The sequence below is a fragment of the Eptatretus burgeri genome, chromosome 14 (assembly GCF_056783735.1).
Source record: "Eptatretus burgeri isolate ZD-2024b chromosome 14, Ebu_testis_v1, whole genome shotgun sequence".
NCBI lineage: Eukaryota > Metazoa > Chordata > Myxini > Myxiniformes > Myxinidae > Eptatretus > Eptatretus burgeri.
The window spans coordinates 19,652,064-19,672,851 of NC_140974.1; the positions used below are offsets into that span (position 1 = coordinate 19,652,064).

General features: G+C 49.1%; 1 protein-coding gene and 1 pseudogene across 8 annotated transcripts in view; one reads left to right on the plus strand and one right to left on the minus strand.

Annotated features, from left to right (window-relative positions):
- The window catches only part of LOC147012741 (uncharacterized), a 290,412-nt gene extending 271,198 nt beyond the window's left edge, over positions 1–19,214 (minus strand). For 3 of the 7 annotated variants that reach the window (XM_085853884.1, XM_085853881.1, XM_085853882.1), the window contains exon 1: positions 18,733–19,203. The gene's annotated coding sequence lies outside the window, so the exon portion shown is untranslated. Of the gene's footprint in view, positions 1–18,732 lie in introns of all 7 variants that reach the window. The other 4 variants (XM_085853879.1, XM_085853880.1, XM_085853878.1 and 1 more) reach the window with 4 other exon arrangements.
- Positions 1–20,788, plus strand: part of LOC147012743 (uncharacterized) — a 643,866-nt pseudogene that overhangs the window by 112,307 nt on the left and 510,771 nt on the right. The gene's annotated exons all lie outside the window — the stretch shown is intronic.

Here is a 20,788-nt window from a genome sequence, read left to right on the forward strand (position 1 = left end):
GAAGCCCATTTCCACTTGAATGGTGCCATCAACAAGCACAACAACATTTTCTGGGGGGCAGAACCACCTGAGATCACTGAGAGGGACCTGAAAGGGCCAAAGCCAACATGCTTCTGTGCTTGCAATCCCAAATGAGGAACGCTAAGGCCTTACAAGGTTTGAGAATGACAACAGCAGGATGGTGACGATCAATGGTGAGCACTACTGGGCCATGCTCCAGAAGTTCCACAATTATCGAACCCAGAAGATCACCCCAAACCAGCTCAGCATGACCAGATTTATGCAGGATGGTGCACTCCCCGCATACAGCTGGTGACACCATCACTTTCCTGCGGTTCAGGAACCGCCTCATTGCCCTGGGTACCGCTCATAACTGGGCAACCAATAGCCCAGACTTGAACTGGTTCTGGTTCTGGGGGGCTGTCAAGGGCTCTGTCTATGCCAACCGCCCTGCCATACTGGATGATCTGAAGCAGGAGGTGTCAGACTACCTCCAGGCAGTGCCACATGAGACCTGCAGGAAAGTTGGACAGAACTTTGGAGTCAGGATCGATGCCTGTCTAACCCGTGGAGGGGCACACATCGAGAACTTCAATTATAAGGATTTTACGTAAATGCCAATTTCAGACCTTGGGCTCTCACCAACTCTCATGGTGACACTGCAATAGCAATCAGTGATAGAAAATACCTTTTGGCTATCCTGCCATGATCTGGCGATTCATTGCTTTCCAAAAACTGAATTGATCCGAGTAGTAGTTTCAACTGCTTCAAAAAAAAAACCTTCATTTGGCCAATTCACACATTCTTTGACACCGCTTCCTCTCCTCGTTCTTCAGAGAGTTATATGATACAGGAAGGGGTTTGGGAGGAGAATAGCATGAGGGGAGGGAAGAGAAGGCAGCACAAGAGGAGGGGAAGGCAGCGCGAGGGGAGGGGAAGGCAGCGCGAGGGGAGGGGAAGGCAGCGCGAGGGGAGGCGAAGGCAGCGCGAGGGGAGGGGAAGGCAGCGCGAAGGGAGGAGAAGGCAGCGCGAGGGGGGGGGAAGGCAGGGCGAGGGGAGGCGAAGGCAGCGGGGGGGGAGGGGAAGGCAGCGCGAGGGGAGGGGAAGGCAGCGCGAGGGGAGGGGAAGACAGCGCGAGGGGAGGGGAAGGCAGCGCGAGGGGAGGGGAAGGCAGCGCGAGGGAGGGCAAGGCAGCGCGAGGGGAGGGGAAGGCAACGCGAGGGGAGGGGAAGGCAACGCGAGGGGAGGGGAAGGCAGCGCGAGGAGAGGGGAAGGCAGCGGAAGGGGAGGCAGCATGAGGGCAGGGGGAGGAGGCTTGAGGGGAGGGGGCAGCATGAGGGGAGTGGGAGGCAGCATGAGGGGAGGGGAGGCAGCATGAGGGGAGGGGAGGCAGCATGAGGGGAATGGAAGGCAGCGTAAGGGGTAGGGAGGCAGCGTAAGGGGAAGGGAGGCAGGGTAAGGGGAAGGGAGGCAGGGTAAGGGGAAGGGAGGCAGGGTAAGGGGAAGGGAGGCAGGGTAAGGGGAAGGGAGGCAGGGTAAGGGGAATTTGGGAGGCAGGGTAAGGGGAACTTGGGAGGCAGGGTAAGGGGAACTTGGGAGGCAGGGTAAGGGGAACTTGGGAGGCAGGGGAAGGGGAACTTGGGAGGCAGGGTAAGGGGAAGGGAGGCAGGGTAGGGGAAGAGAGGCAGGGTAAGGGGAAGGGAGGCAGGGTAAGGGGAAGGCAGGCAGGGTAAGCGGCAGGGAGGCAGGGTAAGGGGAAGGGAGGCAGGGTAAGGGGAAGGGAAGCAGGGTAAGGGGAAGGGAGGCAGGGTAAGGGGAATGGAAGGCATGGGAAGGGAGGCAGCGTGAGGGGAGGGGAAGACAGCGTGGGGGGAGGGGAAGGCAGCGTGAGGGGAGGGGAAGGCAGCGTGAGGGGAGGGGGCAGCATGAGGGGAGTGGGAGGCAGCATGAGGGGAGTGGGAGGCAGCATGAGGGGAATGGAAGGCAGCGTAAGGGGTAGGGAGGCAGCGTAAGGGGAAGGTAGGCAGGGTAAGGGGAAGGGAGGCCGGGAAAGGGGAAGGGAGGCAGGGAAAGGGGAAGGGAGGCAGGGAAAGGGGAAGGGAGGCAGGGTAAGGGGAAGGGAGGCAGGGTAAGGGGAAGGGAGGCAGGGTAAGGGGAAAGGAGGCAGGGTAAGGGGAAGGGAGGCAGGGTAAGGGGAAGGGAGGCAGGGTAACGGGAAGGGAGGCAGGGTAAGGGGAAGGGAGGCAGGGTAAGGGGAAGGGAGGCAGGGTTAGGGGAAGGGAGGCAGGGTAAGGGGAAGGGAGGCAGGGTAAGGGGAAGGGAGGCAGGGTAAGGGGAAGGGAGGCAGGGTATGGGGAAGGGGCCCAGGGTAAGGGGAAGGGAGGCAGGGTAAGGGGAAGGGAGGCAGGGTAAGGGGAAGGGAGGCAGCGTAAGGGGAAGGGAGGCAGGGTAGGGGTAGGGAGGCAGCGTAAGGGGAACTTGGGAGGCAGGGTAAGGGGAAGGGAGGCAGGGTAGGGGGTAGGGAGGCAGCGTAAGGGGAAGGGAGGCAGGGTAAGGGGAATGGAAGGCAGCGTAAGGGGTCGGGAGGCAGGGTAAGGGGAAGAGAGGCAGGGGAAGGGGAAGGGAGGCGGCGTGAGGGAAGGGGAAGGCAGCGTGAGGGGAGGAGATGGCAGCGCGAGGAGAGGGGAAGGCAGCGCGAGGAGAGGGGAAGGCAGCGCGAGGAGAGGGGAAGGCAGCGCGAGGAGAGGGGAAGGCAGCGCGAGGAGAGGGGAAGGCAGCGCGAGGAGAGGGGAAGGCAGCGCGAGGAGAGGGGAAGGCAGCGTGAGGGGAGGGGGCAGCATGAGGGGAGTGGGAGGCAGCATGAGGGGAGTGGGAGGCAGCATGAGGGGAATGGAAGGCAGCGTAAGGGGTAGGGAGGCAGCGTAAGGGGAGGGGAGGGACCATGAGGGGAGGGAGAGACAGCATGAGGGGAGGGAGAGGCAGCATGAGGGGAGGGAGAGGCAGCATGAGGGGAGGTGGAGGCAGCATCAGTGGAGGGGGAGGCAGCTTAAGGGGAATGGAAGGCAGCGTAAGGGGAAGGGAGGCAGCGTAAGGGGAAGGGAGGCAGCATAAGGGGAAGGGAGGCAGCGTAAGGGGAAGGGAGGCAGCGTAAGGGGAAGGGAGGCAGCGTAAGGGGAAGGGAGGCAGCGTAAGGGGAACTTGGGAGGAAGCATACGGGAAAGAGAAGGAAGTGTGAGAGGAAGGAGAGCGAAGGCAGTGTAAGGGGATGGTAGACAGAGTACCAGGAGATTGCTGGGGCAATAAAATGCACCCAAACAGCAACGTTTTCTTTTTAACCACCATGTTCTATGTAAAACTTGGTGGGAGCATTTAAAATTTAAAACAAATGCCATCTACCTGGCAATGGCCTGCTTGCATGCATGCCCCAAACAATACGGATTCCTCCAATCTGCTCGCATGCAGGCAGGCACAAACCCCACCATGTCCAACCTCGGTATGTGCCGTCTACATACCTTTGTTTTCTGCCATTGCCCACTGTTAAGACTGCAAAAACTCTTAGCATATTTATATTCATATTTTGTCATGAAAGAAGATCACATTAAACGGGAAAAAGCAAGCTGCGTACATAATTGCCGAAAAAAACACAGGGCCCCTGTCGACTCTTGTCATGGATTGCTAAAGCAGGTTATAGAGCACGGCGTTCCACCAAATGAAGTTGCACTTTCTGCACATTCCTTAATCTTTTCCTCACTCAATAATCATGCATACTCAATAATCATGCATTATAATCATGCATACAGTAGAAAAAAATTAAGCTTAATGCTTTGCTTAAATAAATAAATACACTTAGTGATAAAAATTTCAGATTTCACTCCAGATTGACGCATTTATTCCATGAGATCCGATTCTCAAATAAGATATATTTCAATGATACACTTTAATTTGTCTGAGAGAAGATGGTGTTTCCAAAGCAAGGCATGTTTGAATAGGCCAAACAAAATGGCGAATTAAGACCCCAGCAACTGGCTGACAGAGGGCCGACCAAGCATGACACCTTGAGAAAGGATAATTAAATAAGGCCATTAATTATCTTCAAAACGGATGTTTTAATTAACCTAAAAACCCAATTGTTACTCCTGCACTCCCTTTGAGTTCACTTAGTATGCATGAAAAGTTTCAGGCTGCCAGGTTTCATGGTTTTGGAGTTATGCAGGAGACAGACTGACTGACTGACACACACACTGACATTTTCGAAACATGGTCTCTGGGTGATTCTGGCTGTGGTAGCTATTTAATTTTGTGATTCCAGAGGAGCCGTTAAGGGATTAATTGGTTGTGGTTCCATATCGTACAACTATGTCACGTATCTTAAGGTTTGCTTCGCCAAATGATATTGAAACATGTGACGTGCAGTGCTGGGTTGATTTGGGACTTCAAATCTGCACAGTGAACCGGTATTTGGATGCAGTATCTGACAGGGGGTGGGAGGGCAATGGTCTTCAAAACAGTCAACCACTGTGGTTTGATGTGACACGCCAGATTTGAACCGGGAAACTGGACAGCGACAACAATGATTTTTTGGTGAATAAATGTGTGTATTATGAAAATTGACATTGGATTGTTAACAGTAAACAAAATGTTTCAGGAATAAAAAATATGCAAATATTAAATGTCAATCAACTATTACTGTAATGCAAGTCTTTATTGAAATTCACAGACGTGTGTGTGTGTGTGTGTGTGTGTGTGTGTGTGTGTGTGTGTGTGTGTGTGTGTGTGTGTGTGTGTGTGTGTGACGCTATTATTCCAACAGTTCTGGGCCGATTACATCCAGACTTGTTACATAAGATCAGCATGACCACAACTAGTGCTTTGGGTGATAGGGTGTTTTCATCTTTGCCGGTGGTCTTGGGGGGGCACAAATGATCAATTATCTATGTAAATGTGTCGTGTGCAGTGCTGCTCCAGGTGGAAGAGGGTATTACATACAAGTCCCTACCGTTTACAGTGTAGTGAGGTGTTTTGAATTACAGTGAGAGGTATTTTGAATTACACATTTGAATAAGGATAATAGCATAACCCCCTTGGCTGGTCCCGTAGGGAGCGAGTGCTTCTCGTAATACACACACACATATATATATATATATATATATATATATATATATATATATATATATATATATATATATATATATATATATATATATATATATATATATATTATATTGTGAATTCGCGCCCGCCGGCATGCGGATGGCCATGTAACTTGGATCGCGGCACGTCGCCCACCGGATGGACAATTCAGTCGTGACCCTCTTGGAACAACGCCGGGAGCTAGTCACGGGTGGGCTCTTCGGCCTCACCACGATCGTGCCAATCGGCCACGCGCGTAGGATAGGGTTGTTCGCCAAACTCGACCTACCTAAGTACCCACGCGGATGGTAAACCGGGTGATCGTACCTCGCCGCAGGTCGACTCCGGACACGAGCCGCTTGGGCGGCCCGTTCCGTACTATCGGGATAACCGAGCGGTGTTATCGTCAATCTCGACGGTTCAGATTATTTACGAGGCGTTTTGCACCCACTACGAACCCTTTACGTGAAGCAGGATGGAGATTCAATTAAAGAAAAGATGAAGCGAAATGGGAAAACAGTTCACACAATGCACATTTATTTCCCGGCACACGGAAAGCACCGATATACAGCCATACAGTCAAAATGCACATAAAGCAACCAAAACAATAAAAGCAACGACGACGCAGAGTTAATGCCGACTACGCGCACACAAGGCAACACTTAAACAGTTCTACTTTTCAGACGGCGCCAACACACATTTACACAAAAGCAAAAGAAAGAAGCCACCCTCATAGACAAGGGGGCAGACAGGCCTGTCGGCCAAATGTGCGCGTGACCTGGAGGAGCGGCCAGGTCCGCGACTCGGGGGGGGGGGGGGGGTCCTACCCGCATCCTCATGATGCGTTGGCGGGCGAGCCGCAAATGTGGCTGCACGGCTGTGCCCCGACTCCGTGCTCCTTGGCGGGTTTCGTTGGCACGACGTTTGGAGTGGGGTAGGAACGGTGCCCCCTTTTGCACTATCTCAGCGCGGGGGAAAGGGGGAATTGTTGATGCCCTGGGGTAGGGAGATGGCTGGCTGGCTTGGGTCCCGCGATGAGACGAGCGATTCCCCACACCGTATCCTCGTCGCCGACCGCCGTCCTTCTCGCCTCGGACCCGAGCTCCCTCGCTTGCAGTTCCACCGCAACTCTTCTCCCTTCCGCACTCTCCTCACCCGACCGACCCGACTCTCTTTTCCAAACTCTCGGCGACTCCAGAACCCAACTAACTTCATTCGCCTTATGCTCGCCTTCTTACAGGCTGGCAGGAGCAGCTAATATGCAAATATTCAGATCAGAATGACCTCGGGGGTGGAGCCACGCTCGCCCATTGGTCAGAGGAAACGGGGGCGTGAATCTCCCCTGATCCTAGAATTTGCATATATCGACTTCACACACACGTGCCTAGAGGCGGGGCCAAGCCGCCCCGCGTTCGCTAATTGGATGGAGGAGAAGTGGGCATGTAGAGTTTTTGATCCGAATTTTCCCTCGGAAAGGCCACTATTTGCGCTCGCGGCTCGGTGCGCTCGGCACTAAACGCCGAACGGGCACGACACAGCCCGACGTTCAGTGTTCACAGGTGGTGCGGGAATGGCCGTAGAAGGAGAGAGGTGAAGGTGGTGGAGGGTTTTTGGTGGTGGTTTGATGGTTATGGTGCCGTTTGGGAATGGCGGTGATGCGATGATGTGGGAGCGTAGATGGTGGAGGTGGCGTGGTTGTTGTGTGATGGCGGTTGAGACGTGGTTGGTTCAAAATAAAGATAGAACAGAAAAAATGGCTAACTCAAAGCGTCGCAGCCTGGATGAATCACATAAATTCCCTCTATACAACGGGTTTGGGCTAACTACACATGCACTTAGAGATATCTCACGTACGGGCCCTTCATGGTGTAATGCGAATTTCCACAGCCGTAACTATATATATATATATATATATATATATATGTATGTATATATATATATATATATATATATATATATATATATATATATATATATATATATATATATATATATATATTGTTGTGGTTGACGAAATTCGCAAACCACCATTCAGGTCCCTTAGGTGAGATATCTCGGTAAGTATATGTGTAGTTAGGCCCAAACCCGTTGTTTAGAGGGAATAAATGTCATTCATGCGGGCTGCGACCCTTCTAGATAGCCGTTTTTCTTTTACTATCTTTATTTTGGACCAGCCGCCATTACTACCACCACCAACCACGTCTCAACAGCCATCACACAACAACCACCAACCGCAACGCCGCTTCACAAAAACAGCCACGACCTTTACCGTCACAACTCGCCCTCGCAACCATCGCATCACCGTCATTCCCACGCCGCTTGTGGGCACCGATACTGGACTCGTGCAGGGCGCGCACCAAGCAGCGGGTGCAGAGGCACAGCCTTTCCGAATAAAACGGATCAAAAACGACTCATGCCCACTTCTGTTCCGTCCTATCGGCGAGCGTGGGGCGATTTGGCCCCGCCTCCAGGTGCGTTGGAGTAATATCGCTATATGCAAATTCATGGATCAAAAAGCATTCACGCCCACTTTTCCTCGGTCCAATGGGGAGGCAGTTAGAGGTGAAGGGTCGGAGGTAAAGGGTCGAAGGTGAAGGAGCGAGGCCACGGGGCATATAAGGGGCTGCGTTCGTCAGTCAAGGCAGTTAAGAGTTCGGAGTCAGTGAAGAGTTGGGACGAGTCAAGAGAGGAGTCGGAGAAGGCGGTTGGACGGAGCTGTGGAGAGGTGGCGGCGGCGAAGGCGGTCGAGGGGTTGCTCGTGTCGGAGTCGGGGAGCTGCGGAGGGAGAGGCCGGCGGCGCGACCGAGGTCGTGGTGGAGACGCTCGTCGCGGGACCCGAGACAGGGAGATATCCTCCTTCCCCCGAGCATCAACAACCCCCTCCTGTTTCCCCCCGCGCTGAGATAGTGCGAGAAGGGGGCCCCGTTCCCACCCCCTACCAGACACTGTCCGCGAGGCCCGCGGAGTCGGGGCGCCACCGCCATCTTGCGGCTCATCATCAGACGGGTAGGCCCGACGCGGTCTCGGCCCCAGGCCCGCCTACCCCCCTCATCCTTGAGGGTGGTCCTTTTCTTTTGCTTTGAGTGTATGTGTTGTCGGCGCCGTCTGTGAAGTAAAACTGTATAAGTGTTGCCGTGTGCTCGGTAGTCGGTTAGATCTGCATTGTTGCATTTGCTTTTTGTGCATTATTGTGTGTTTCTTCTTCTTCTTTTACATTTGCTTTTGGTGTAATTGTATATGTGTGCTTTCCGTTCATCGCGAAATAAATGTGCTTCATGTTGAACTGTTTTCCCGTTTCGCTTCGTCTTTTCCTTTATTGAATCTCCATCTTACTTCACGTAAAGGGTTGGTCGTGGGCTAAAACGCCCGATAATTAATCGAACCGTCGAGGCCGACGATAACACCGCTCGGTTATCCCGATAGTACGGAACGGGTCGCTTAAAGTGGCCCGTGTCCGAAGTCGACCTGCGGCGAGGTGCGATCGCCCGGTCTACCCTCCGTGTGGGTACTTAGGTAGGTCGAATTTGGCGAGCAACCCTATCCCACGCGGGGGGCCGATTGGCACGATTGTGGTGAGGCCGAAAGGTCCACCCGTGACTAGTTCCCGGCGTTAGTCCGAGAGGGTCACGACGGGATTGTCCGTCCGGTGGGCGACGTGCCGCGATTCGAGTTACGTGGCCGTTCGCACGCCGGCGGGCGCGAATCCGCAACAAAAAAAATATATATATATATATACATATATATATATATATATATATATATATATATATAGATATATATATATATATATATATATATATATATATCTATCTGAGTCATCCCAGTTTTTCACAGGCAGAGTGATTCATCAATGTGTGTGCCGTCTCACGGATGGACGTTAAAATGGGCATCACATGCGCCGGAATCTCCCTCTCTCACCTATATCTATCCCTCTCTCACCAATCTATATCCATCTCTCACCCATCTCTATCTGTCCGTCTCTCTCTATCTCTCTCCCCCCCCCACTAAAATATTTTACTATTGGTTACTAAAGTATGTGTTTGGAGAAGTAGGCCGAAACTTTTATTGGTGCATGAATAAAAGGATTTTTTTCTGTAAGATTTTATTTAGCCTATGTTTTTTCATCATGGACTGAACATGAACAGCAGGAAGCAATGTTCAAATCACCCCATTTTTCTACTGGCTTTCATTAAACAAACCAAAATATCAATAAATCAACTAAACATGAACTCAACTCAGCCATGCTATCCCTGACACCATGGCATTAGTATGACCTACATTCATAATGCCTAATGATAGAACTATACTGATTTCACATAGGAACAGACAGTAAACACATGGTATCTTGGATTTAATTGATGCTGAATTTCAAAACTGCTAATCCCAGATAACCTTTGACCTATTTATAAGCAGACAAATGTGGGAAATTGTAACTTACCAGGTATGATATCGAAGGATTGGGGGGATATAAATTCAGCTTTCTTTTTTTACATGTTCTTTCATCTTGCCAAGACAAAGAAAAGGAAATTACAAATGGCATGATGGGAAAAAAAAAGTCATGTAAGGCGGCAAATACAAATGAAAGAAATCACCTTGCATCTCATAATTACGTGGTTTGAAGATAAAGAATGTATACAAAAGACAAAATTTGCTCAAAACAGCATTTATTTCATAATACATACATATTTTACAGTTTCAAATAGAATCAGCAATGGAATATAGTGGACTTCTGTAGCAAGTGATGTACATGGTCTGCCTCTATCACCAATTTCCATGTCGTGTACATATACCTGTACATTATATGTACATCGCTATGTACATTATCTGTCAAACAAAGCAACTTTAGACCTGTTTTATTCTTTGTTTTTAAAAGGTCCCATGGATTTTACTATTGGTTTTGTTCGTGTAGATATGGAACTTTAATTTGATAATATTAGTTTCAAAATATGAGGATGGTTATGGGAGTGGATGTGGCTCGAAAAAGGGCTTCGTATAGCCCGAAGTGGTCTTGAGACCCCCTGTACTGCCATAACCACCAAGGTCCCATGAATGGTTTACTTTCAGAGAATACTACAGTACTTGTACTATCTTATGCACGAATAAAATCCATGGGACCTTGATGGTTATTAAAAATATGGCCAGAGAAAGTCTGAAGTGAATGTTTGCCGAAAGGGATTATAGGTGGCGCCACTCTCCACAACCACCCAGATCCCATAGATTTTTGTACAAAATATTTTAGTACCCAAACCATACAATAAGTTCGTAAAGGAATTTCCTTGGGCAACTGATGGTTATTCTAAATAATTCACTTTGAAAATGGAAAAAATTGTCAAGGGTGTCAAAATCTCCAAACTTTGGGTGTGGCCCAAACGGCAGGGAATGGTCAATCACATCAAAATTTGGTTTTCTGAGTTTTAGACCATACACAACCTAGGATAAAAATTTGAAAAACATCTGAAGACATCAATGTTCATGGGTGGGCCGATCTTATAAAAATTCACTCTTAAGGGATCTGTTAGGTACTGATGGTTTAGTTTTGAATTTAAAACGGCTTTCCCAGATTGTAGCATGTACAAATCTGATTCAGAGCGAGCTGACTCGAGGGGTGCAAAGGTCACTGCATGTGTGAGCATGCATGCATGCAGCAGTTGCTGCAAGCATGAAGACCACACATGAACTTGGTACAAATGGGTAGATTAAGATTTGTAAAGGGACTCACAGTGGGGTGTGTGCAAAACCGCGCCCGGGTCGTGGTGCAATCGTGGAAGTTACGTGGTCATCTCGTGAGCCATGTGCTGCAGCATGCAGGAAGCGGACATGCTGCAGCACTGAAGCCACGCGGGACATGCCACACAGTATGGGTGTGGGGAAAGGTGAGCATGCCGTTAAGAAACCATGCACGTGTGTGAGTGAAAAGATGAGTATATTGCCGGTGCATGTGCACTTTGAGCATGGATCATGAGGATATTGTAGGAATGTGTATGGGTGCTGTTAAGGACTGACAGTTTTGTTTTTAATTTAAAACAGCTTCCCCAGAGTATAGCATTTACAATTCCGATTTGAAGTGAGCCCACCAGAGAGGTGCAAAGGTCGCTGCATGTACGAGCATGCATGCATGCATGCAGGCAGGTCTCTACCAGGTAGACAGCATAAGTTTTAAATGCTCCTGCCTGATGTTTATATAGTACTCGGTGGTTACAAAGAAAATGTTGCTGTTTGGGTGCAATTTGTCACCCTTCCCCTCCCCTTACACTGCTTTACCTTCCCCTTACACCGCCTTCCCTTCCCCTCATGCTGACTTCCCTTCCCATCACCCTCACACTTCCCTCATCCCAAACTCCCTCCCCTCTCCACCCCCCCCCCCACCCATGAACATCTCCAGGCGGTCTGCACATGCTGTATTAACATGTTATTTTAACATACCCCATTTTGTTCAATCCTGTACGATTCCCCTGCCCACTTCTCCTCAAGTCCCCCTACCAAACGCAAGTCCAGAACCCCCTCCTCTCACGCTTACCTCCACCCAAACACCCTCCCCACTTCCCCTATCCCCCCCACTTTCCCCCTCCTCTCTCTCCCCTATCCTTCTCCTTCCCACTCCCCTCCCAGAATGTATAGCGACGTTTGGTGAGGCATCGCTCTCCCCACCTCCCTTCCTCACTCCTCCACCTCTCCTCGCTCTCCCACCCCTCCTCGCTCCCCACCCATCCTAGCTCCCCCACCCCTCCTCTCTCTCTCCTCCCCTCCCTCATCCTCCTCTCTCTTCCCCCTCTCCTCCTCTAGCTTCCTCCAACTTTCTCAATAACCTCTCCATATTCCCAGCAGTGAAGCGACAGGAATATTGAGGGTGTGGTGATTTGTTTTCAACAACACAAATTTAATTAATATGGTGTTTACATGTGCTCCCGTTATTACAAAGATTTCTTAACTCAGCACATCTCAGCAACAAGTCAACATTGCTTCATAGACATTTCACAAATATCTGCACATCAGACATCACGTGACTGTGTCATATTGTCAATTTTGATTGGATACACTTCACAGCGAATCATGAACAATAAAACTGACGAGTTACGCTCCTCTTGTTCTTTCTTCTCAGTATTTTTCCACCCCAGTATCCCACTATTTCCTTATCTTTCATTCAACTGACTTCACCTTTACATCCTGGCATGGCGAGTTATAACCGTTGTGTTTTGATAGTTAAATCACAGCATTTTGAGTATTCCAACTAAACACCAAGTAATACGTTTGAAAGCCATAATGGAAACTGTTGATACCCTTGACAAATTGCTTGCACTCATTGAGATAGATGGCATATTGCTACTTCAGGTTTATTATAACACCAGTGTTCAGGTCTCCAGTATGTTGCTTGTCTCCACATGATTTTTCCCAGGAATGATGGAGTAATATTGTTACGAATCTGGAACCCATCGCACACAACAGCCAGAGTCCTGATAGATCAGTTATATCGGTAAGTATGTCTTTCTAGTTCGGGTCCCGTCCCTTGTTTAATGGGTAATTAAGTGCACATGTGCTGCGAAGTTGTTTTATAGTCAGGCTTTAAATCTTTATATCTGACATCTTCAACAACAACGATAACAACAATACGCCTTCACCTCGCTTCCTCAACCCGAAGCCATAGCGCCCGCCGTGGGCAGAGTTCAAGGCGGAACCTCGCGGCCGCTCTCGCCCAATCGGGATGATGCGAGCGAGGTTGCCATCCTTCGACCAATGGGAGTCCTCCACTTTGGGAAGGGTGGTCTGCGTGATGTCACCACGCCCCCAGACCAATTAATGGACTTGGCGCCTGTTTTGGCAAGTGACAGAGGTGACGAGCGCATTTGCGTGCCAAAACCGCCCACTGAGGGAGAGCGGGTTGTGAGGAGGCATCCCCTCCCCCCTGGACAGGGAGGGGATAATGATTCGGCGTGATCGGACTGTGGCTTGAGAGTGTTGAGACCCGACTGTGCTCGAGTGAAGTTACGATCCGCCTGGAGTTTAGTTGGAGTCGGGTGGAGTTCAGTTGTGTTGAGGTCCAGTGGAGGTCCAGTCAAGATCGCGTCGCCTGGTCGCCTTGTCGCCTGTTCGTCTCATCTGGCCTGCCGGCATTCTGTCTGATCCACTTTCGCGCCGGCTGGCGTCCATCATTGCATTGTGTTACGGGTTCGAGTCCGCCGAACCGGATCATCGAAAACCGCACGAGGCGGGGAGGTGCGAAACAGGCTCGCCCCTTCGGCTCACCTTTCCTCAGAGCTGGGGGGGGGGCATCAATAATGGCCGGCCGGCCCATTTCTTGTGTGTGTGTGTGTGTGTGTGTGTGTGTGTGTGTGTGTGTGTGTGTGTGTGTGTGTGTGTGTGTGTGTGTGTGTGTGTTAAGTAGAATCGTTAAGTGCTTGCGTTATTGTACATTGGAATATATTCGGTTGTAATCTGCTCTTTGTCTTCCTTCCCGGTTTTTGCCCATTGTTGTAAAATAAATTCCCCTCTTGTTCAATGTTCCAGCTCGTTTCTGTGTTTCTTTCATTGGCTTAGCACGGTGTGTGTTGAGAAATAGCGAGGCGGTAAATTGTTCATTTGGACCGACGGGCCTTGGTAACCTCCGCTCGGGTTACACACGGTTCGGGTACGGTAAAGGCTCATTCCGCTCGAGGTCTGCTGAGGGTGTAAATTCCCTGGTAGCTTTTCCGCGTGAGTACTTAGGTATATTGAAGTTTGGCAATGAACCCTACCCCACGCGGTCGAATTATTGGTGATTCATGGTTCTGCAAGGGACCGGTGACTTTCGGACTGATCCGAGGGTCATGACCTAAATTCCGGTGTGTCTGGTGGAGCCGACTCAACTGGTCCCTCTGGCGGTCGTGCTCGCCACCGATACCCGGCCCCACAACAATATGTATTTTGAAAATTATATGTTGAGGTCTTATGTTTGCAAGCTAATAACGGAAATTGTGTGTTCCCTTGGTACGTTTTTCTCCCACCTCTCATCCTCCCCGTCTCGGTACAATCCATCTGTTTTCTTTTTAACTTTAGTCCACTGCATCACGAAGATCGGCATGGTCAGATGCCCACTGGAGCACTTATTGTGCTTCACTTGTGCTAATAGAGGAGGATATTGGGACCATATTCTGTGCAGAGCGTTGGTGCTGTTTAAGCAGTCTCCTTGGCTATTGGGCACAATCCTGGACGGGTCGCCACTCCAACACAGCATACCAGCATGCTGGCACTCATTTTGCCGACCTCGGAAGGATGACAGGCCGAGTTAACCCCACCTGGTATTAATTCAACAGCTGAACGGGATTTGAACTTAGGACCCTTGGATCCAAAGATTGCCACCCAAACCATTAAGCCAACACCAGGCTAATAGAGATAGCTCTGGAAAGGACCATTTAAGGTGCATTATGCCTCTGTTTTTATTATAACACCACCGTGTTCAAGCTCCCCCAACTGTTATCCTCCTCGTCTGTTCCAAGGAAATTACATGGGCTCAACTACTCATCTAAATTACTCAATTTTTATTCATTTATTTTATTTTATTTTGCATTCCCAGGTCTTGAAAATTAACTTTACGTGTAAGTGGGTCTCACTATCTGCCATGATCTTTCCTGGGAAAGCCACATGTCCAACCTGGCCTCCAAAGCCAGTCGCCGTCTGAGAATCCTCTGTCGTGCAAAGTCCTTCCTCGGCCCACCTGAGCTCCTGACCACAAACAAAACTTTCATCCGCAGCCTGATGCGGTACTGCTGTCCCCTCTGGGCTGGTGCTCCTGCCTCTCACCTTTCTCGACTTCACGCTGTGGAAACCAAGGCGTTTAGGATCATTGGTATATCCCGCGATGAGGCCGAGTCTTTGGGCCTCTCACTCTCGCAGCAGGCAGGTCGGTGGTCTTTCTGTCTTCTACCATCTCTTCTCCGGTCTCGCCCCCCCCCCCACTCTGTCTGCGATATGTCCCCACCATATTTCCACAGGGTGCTCGAGGTCTGCCAACAACCCCATTCTGGTAAAACTCCTAAAATCACGAATCACTGCTCACCTTCACCCTTTCATTCCTCTTTTTTCCCACCTTTGGAATAAATTCCCACACGCTCTTCAATCCCATTCTTCCCTCCAGGCCTTCAAAGCAGTTGATCCAAATCCTCGAACTTTTCTACCCCCGTTAATCCACCCCAAACCCACCTCCTTCAAATTCCCTGCCTTCCTTCCTGAAAGTCCCTGTAATGTCCATCTTGTATACCCCATGTTCCCCACCCCATCCCTCTCCCTTCCACAGATCTCCTAATGTCACTGTTCCCCACTGTTTTGTCCTTCCCTCTCCAGCCCCTCTTGTCGTGCGTTTTGTGTTAACTCTCATACCAGCCTTGACATTGTGTACCAAAAAAAAAAACCAGAAAAAAAAACAAAGTGATCTGCCTCTCGATTACAAAGACATGTTCAATTCTGACTCAGAGTTAACTTTCAAGGGAACTCCCAAGGGAACACTTCTGTTTAGAAATATCCTAACCTATCTTACTTGCATTATAAATACTGCCAAATGCCACCAAAAAAGACCCCTAATCAGCAGAAACAAATCAGCTGCAAAGAGAATAGGGGTGTACAGGTCCTATGAGAATCAAGAGGAGACACAGGCTCGGCTTGAGGATCAACGTGCAAGACAAGCAGCCTCCAGGGCAGCTGACTGCATTTTGCAACGTCCAAGATAGCTAATTCATAAGAAACCACAAGGCCAACATTCCACAATTTGTCATGCACGAAATATGTAGGTGCACATTTCATTGAATTGCACCAGGCGACACCAGGTACTTCAGCTAGTTCTTATTATATTTAGCCCAGCACACCAATGGTACAAAGACGCAGCATGTTTTAGGATGCTGCACTGCACTAGTTACATTGGCATACGTAGGAAGAGGAGGAGGTTTCAACTTCTGTGGCTTTGGTTGGTGAGGAAAGCAAACGTTCTCTTCTCTGATCTTGTAGCACAGCAAATAAATACCGTTCGTTTGTCATTACCAACAGCTTTCTCTTCGTCATCTTCTTGTTCCACTCCAAGACAAGCAGGTGTACAGTACCTTCAGAAAGTGTTCACACCCCTTGACTTTTGACACATTTTGTTGTGGTGCAGCCTGAATTTAAAATGGATGAATTTTTTTTTTTTTTTAATTGTCACCGGTCTACACAAAATACCCCATAATGACGAAGTGAAAACATGTTTTAAATTTTTTTACAAATTAATGAAAAAGAAAAAGCTGAAATGTCTTTCATCAATAAGTATTCAAACACCGCCCCCCCCCCGCCCCCCCCCCCACGAGTCAATACTTTGTAGAAGCACCTTTGGCAGCGAATACAGCTTTGAGTCTTCTTGGGTAAGTCTGCATCAGCTTTGCACATCTGGATTTGGAGAGTTTCTCCCATTCTTCCTTGCAGATTTCCTAAAGCTCTGTGAAGTTGGATGGAGAGCATCGATGAACAGCAATCTTCAAGTCTTTCCACGGGTTCTCAATGGGATTCAAGTCTGGGCTTTGGCTGGGCCACTCAAGGACTGTTCGTTCAAGCAATGGGACAAGGACTTTCACGTTCTTGGTCTGCAGCCATTCCAGTGTTGCTTTGGCTGTTTGCTGGGGGGTCATTTTTCTGTTGGAATGTAAATCTTCCCCATAGTCTTAGGTCATTTGCACTCTGAAGCAGATTCTCCTCAAGGATTTGCCTGTATTTGGCTCCACTCATTGTTTCCTCTATCCTTACATGTCTCGCAGTCCCTGCTGCTGAAAAGCATCCCCAGAGCATGATGCTGCCACTGCCGTGCTTCACGGTAGGGGTGGTGTTAGATATGTGATGAGCTGTGTTCGGTTTCTACCAGACGTAACGCTTTACATTCAAGTCAAAGAGTTCGATGTTTGTCTCATCAGAACACAGAATATTTGCCTCGTGATCTCGGAGTCTTTCACATGCCCACTTCAAACTACAGGTGTGCTGTCATGTGCCTTTTTGTCAGGAGTAGCTTCCATCTGGCCACTCTCCCATCAAGCCGAGATTTATGAAGTGCTGCAGAGATTGTTGTCCTTCCAGCAGGTTCTCTCATCTCAGCCAAGGAACTCTGTAGTTCTGTAAGAGTGGTCATTCGGTTCTTGGTCCCCTCCCTGACCAAGGTCCTTCTTGCCCGGTTGCTCAGTTTGGTCGGACGGCCAGCTACAGGAAGAGTCTGGGTCGTTCCATATTATTTCCATATCCTAATGGTGGAGCTCACTCTGCTCTTGGGAACTTTCAACTCTCGAGAAATTGTTTTATACCCTTCCCCAGATTTATGCCGCCTCACAATTCTATCTCAGAGTTCTGCAGACAGTTCCTTGGACTTCATGGTGGAGTTTCTCCTCTGACATGCACTATCAACTGTGGGACCTCATATAGAAAGGTGTGTTTCTTTCTAAATCATGTCCAATCAATTGCATTGTCCACAAGTGGACTCCAATCATGTTGTAGAGACTTCTCAAGGATGATCAAAGGAAATTGGATGCACCTGAGCTCAACTTGTCACCGATCACTCCTGTTGAGTGTCATGGTAAAGGGGTTGAATACTTATTGATGAAAGACATTTCAGATTTTCATTAATTTGTAAAAATTTCTAAAAACGTTTTCACGTTGTCATTATGGGGTACATTGCGTAGATCGGTGAAAGAATATATTTTTAATCCATTTTAAATTCAGGCTGAAACACAACAAAATGTGACAAAAGTGTAAATACTTTCTGAAGGAACTGTATTCATGACAAAGCAAAATGCATTCGGAATAAAGGCAAAATAACACATTTTGTTCGTGTGGTCGAGACTTGAGTGGGGAGTGCAATGTCAAGCAGTTTTAAAAATGAACATGAGATTGTTTTTGAAAACATTTTCATATCTTAGCACGTTCGTCTTGTAAAAATTGTCAAACCAAGTGCGGTATACGTCTTCACGAGGGTCTCCTCAACTTTGCACTCGAGGTTGCATCCTATAGAAAGGGGTCAACTATTTATTCCAGATGTAAAAGTAATGGAACCCAAGCCATGGATTCTCTGTCCCTGCTCCTCCTCTCTCCTATAAATGTCTTTACGCTCCTCCATCCACCCATCCGACTATCACCCCCACCTCCCCACCCCCCCCCCCACCACCACCCTTCCTTTTCTTCATATTCCTTTTCGCACAATTTCAATGTGAACATTGAGCCCTTCCTTGAGCATAAGTATTCAATAAATACCCCTCCCCTCCGAAGAAAAAAAAAAACGTCCACCGCTTGGATCGTTTTCGGTGACAATAAAAAGGAGTGATGCTCATGACCTCCGGAACATCGTGATCTTTGCAAAAGTTGTCCGTACATTGGGTTATCAAGGCTTTTCGTGGTATCAACCGGCATGTGGTGATAACGCATCACCCGCTCCACGTTGTCCATGACAGGCGGTATTATCAGCGAGCGTGAGCCGGCGGTGCTGTGGCGGTAATTGGGAGGCTCAGGCAGCGGGACACGTTTAATGAAGTCAGGCTGCGATGCCCTTTGTCAGCCTTCCCGCCTCCCGCTCCCCCTCTGACCCAACAAGCGCTCAAACCCAGATTTTGCCCTTATGATCCCCGCACTCACCCGAAGCGACCACCGTCTCTTCCTCTCCATCTTCCTGCTGCTGCTCCCGTCTCGCGTTCCTTCTCGTGGAAATGATGTCACACGAGGCAGAAAGAGAACGAAGTCCTCACTCTCCAGAGGCGCTGCGGCTTTAACTTTTATGGCGCGAAGTGACAGGTCTGAGGAAGGCGCGAGCCAGATGCGAGTATTTTTTTGTTTCCCCGTCAGGACTGCGCCTCACCGTCCTCGGTCCTCCCACCCTACTCGGGCTCTACCCGCGCAGACACCCCCACGGTGTGCTCTCCCTCTCCCTCTCACTCTCACTCTCGCCGTTTTATCTACCCTCACCTCATTTTGTGTTTCCTCTCCTTTTCTTACTCTTCCGTTCTTTCTCCTCCTCAGTGCCTCCCGTCCCTAAAATCGCCCAAACTATGGACACGCCCCGTCTAGCGAGTCACCCAATGAATCGACAGCAGACTCTCTTGCCGAGCCCCACTCAGACCGTTCAGAATCGTGAAACGCACGGACGGCGGTGTGTGGATTCGATCTGATCGGCTGAGGGGGGAGAAGAAAAGGAAGACATTCCTCAGGGAATCGTGGGTTTGTTTGGGTGTCTGCTTGGTTCTCTCCTTATTATGCACCCAAACCCCTCTTCCCTCAAGCCCCCCCACCATCCTCTCCTTTTATTTTATTTTCCTCCCTGTATTCTTCCACCTATCCCCCCCTACCCGACCCCACGGGTCAACTCAACCGCACAAAGAATTCCCTTACTCGGCCTACTCGAGCACATTGTGCACGACGGACACTGCGAAATGGCAATGGTTCCAGAGAAAGCGAGTCTCGTCACCCCCAACGTGACTTCAACCTCGAACCTGTATTGCTTAGCTGTCGACGAACGGCCATACTATCCGTGTTAACGTCCTTACAGTTCGTGTTCACATTAGCCGAACCAAAGGGGTCATTTTTTTTTCTTCCTTGTACACAGCCGTGAACAAAGGAGTTAGTCGGCACTCGTGATCTTTGCGCGGGCAACTCGTCTGCCTCCTGGGAGACATGTTAATGAAGAAGGGGTGGGGGGGGTGGAGGTTAGGGAGGAGGGGAGTGGGTGGTGTCTCACTTTCACCCCCCAATGCAATGAAATTTGATTCTAGACAAAAGGATGTGTGCTTTTCATTAGCCTGGGTTTCAAAAAAAAAAAAAAATCTGTTTATCAGAAACCTACACAGCTCAACTCGTGCAGTAATTAATAATGTACACGATTAATATAAAAATGTGTTTCTGCAATAACTGGCAAACAATCCGATTACAAACTGCATTCTGTATTTATTACATCACAGATATTTGACAAACAAGCTATATGAGTGGGTCAGTTTCAAGAGGTAAAGAACAATGGGTAATCAGTTGATAGTGCACTCACCATTCAGCTGAACAAGTGTGGGTTCGATTCTCGATGGAGTCACCTAAATCCAAAACAAAAACTACCTTTATAATGATTACAGCAAGGAGATGTTGCATCTTGGAGAACACCGCTCTTTGGGTGGGGTCGTATTGCGAGCTGTCTTGTCTGCTTTAACGACATATATTTTGTAAAGTGTATTTCCAGTATTGTTGCAGTCTGTGATAGAGACAGAACGCAGAAACACACTGCGATAAATGCAGTGTCAGCTGTTTTACATTGCTACTCACAACATCAATCGGCCTTAAGTCTAACAAGTGTGTGTCTACCCTCATGAGAGCCAGAAAACAACTTCTTTCCAATCTCAAATCTGAACTCTCAAACCTGTCTCCCTCTTCCATATCCTTGTGGCATCGAGTTAAGTCTGTGTCTGGTGTATGTTTCTCCTCCATCCCCTCCTTTACCTCAAATGGCCGCACGTGACACTGCACGTAAAAAGGCTGAATACCGAAACTCCGTGTTTATTTTTAAATCTTGTGTCCCAAACCCATCGCTTTCTGTACCCACCTTACCCAGTCTCACCCTGCTGTTCTGGGACTCTGTGTCCTTTTCTCCTGAAAAGGTGGAGAGCTTGCTTTCAATCCTTGACTCAGACTCTGCAACCAGTCCAGACGGCATCAG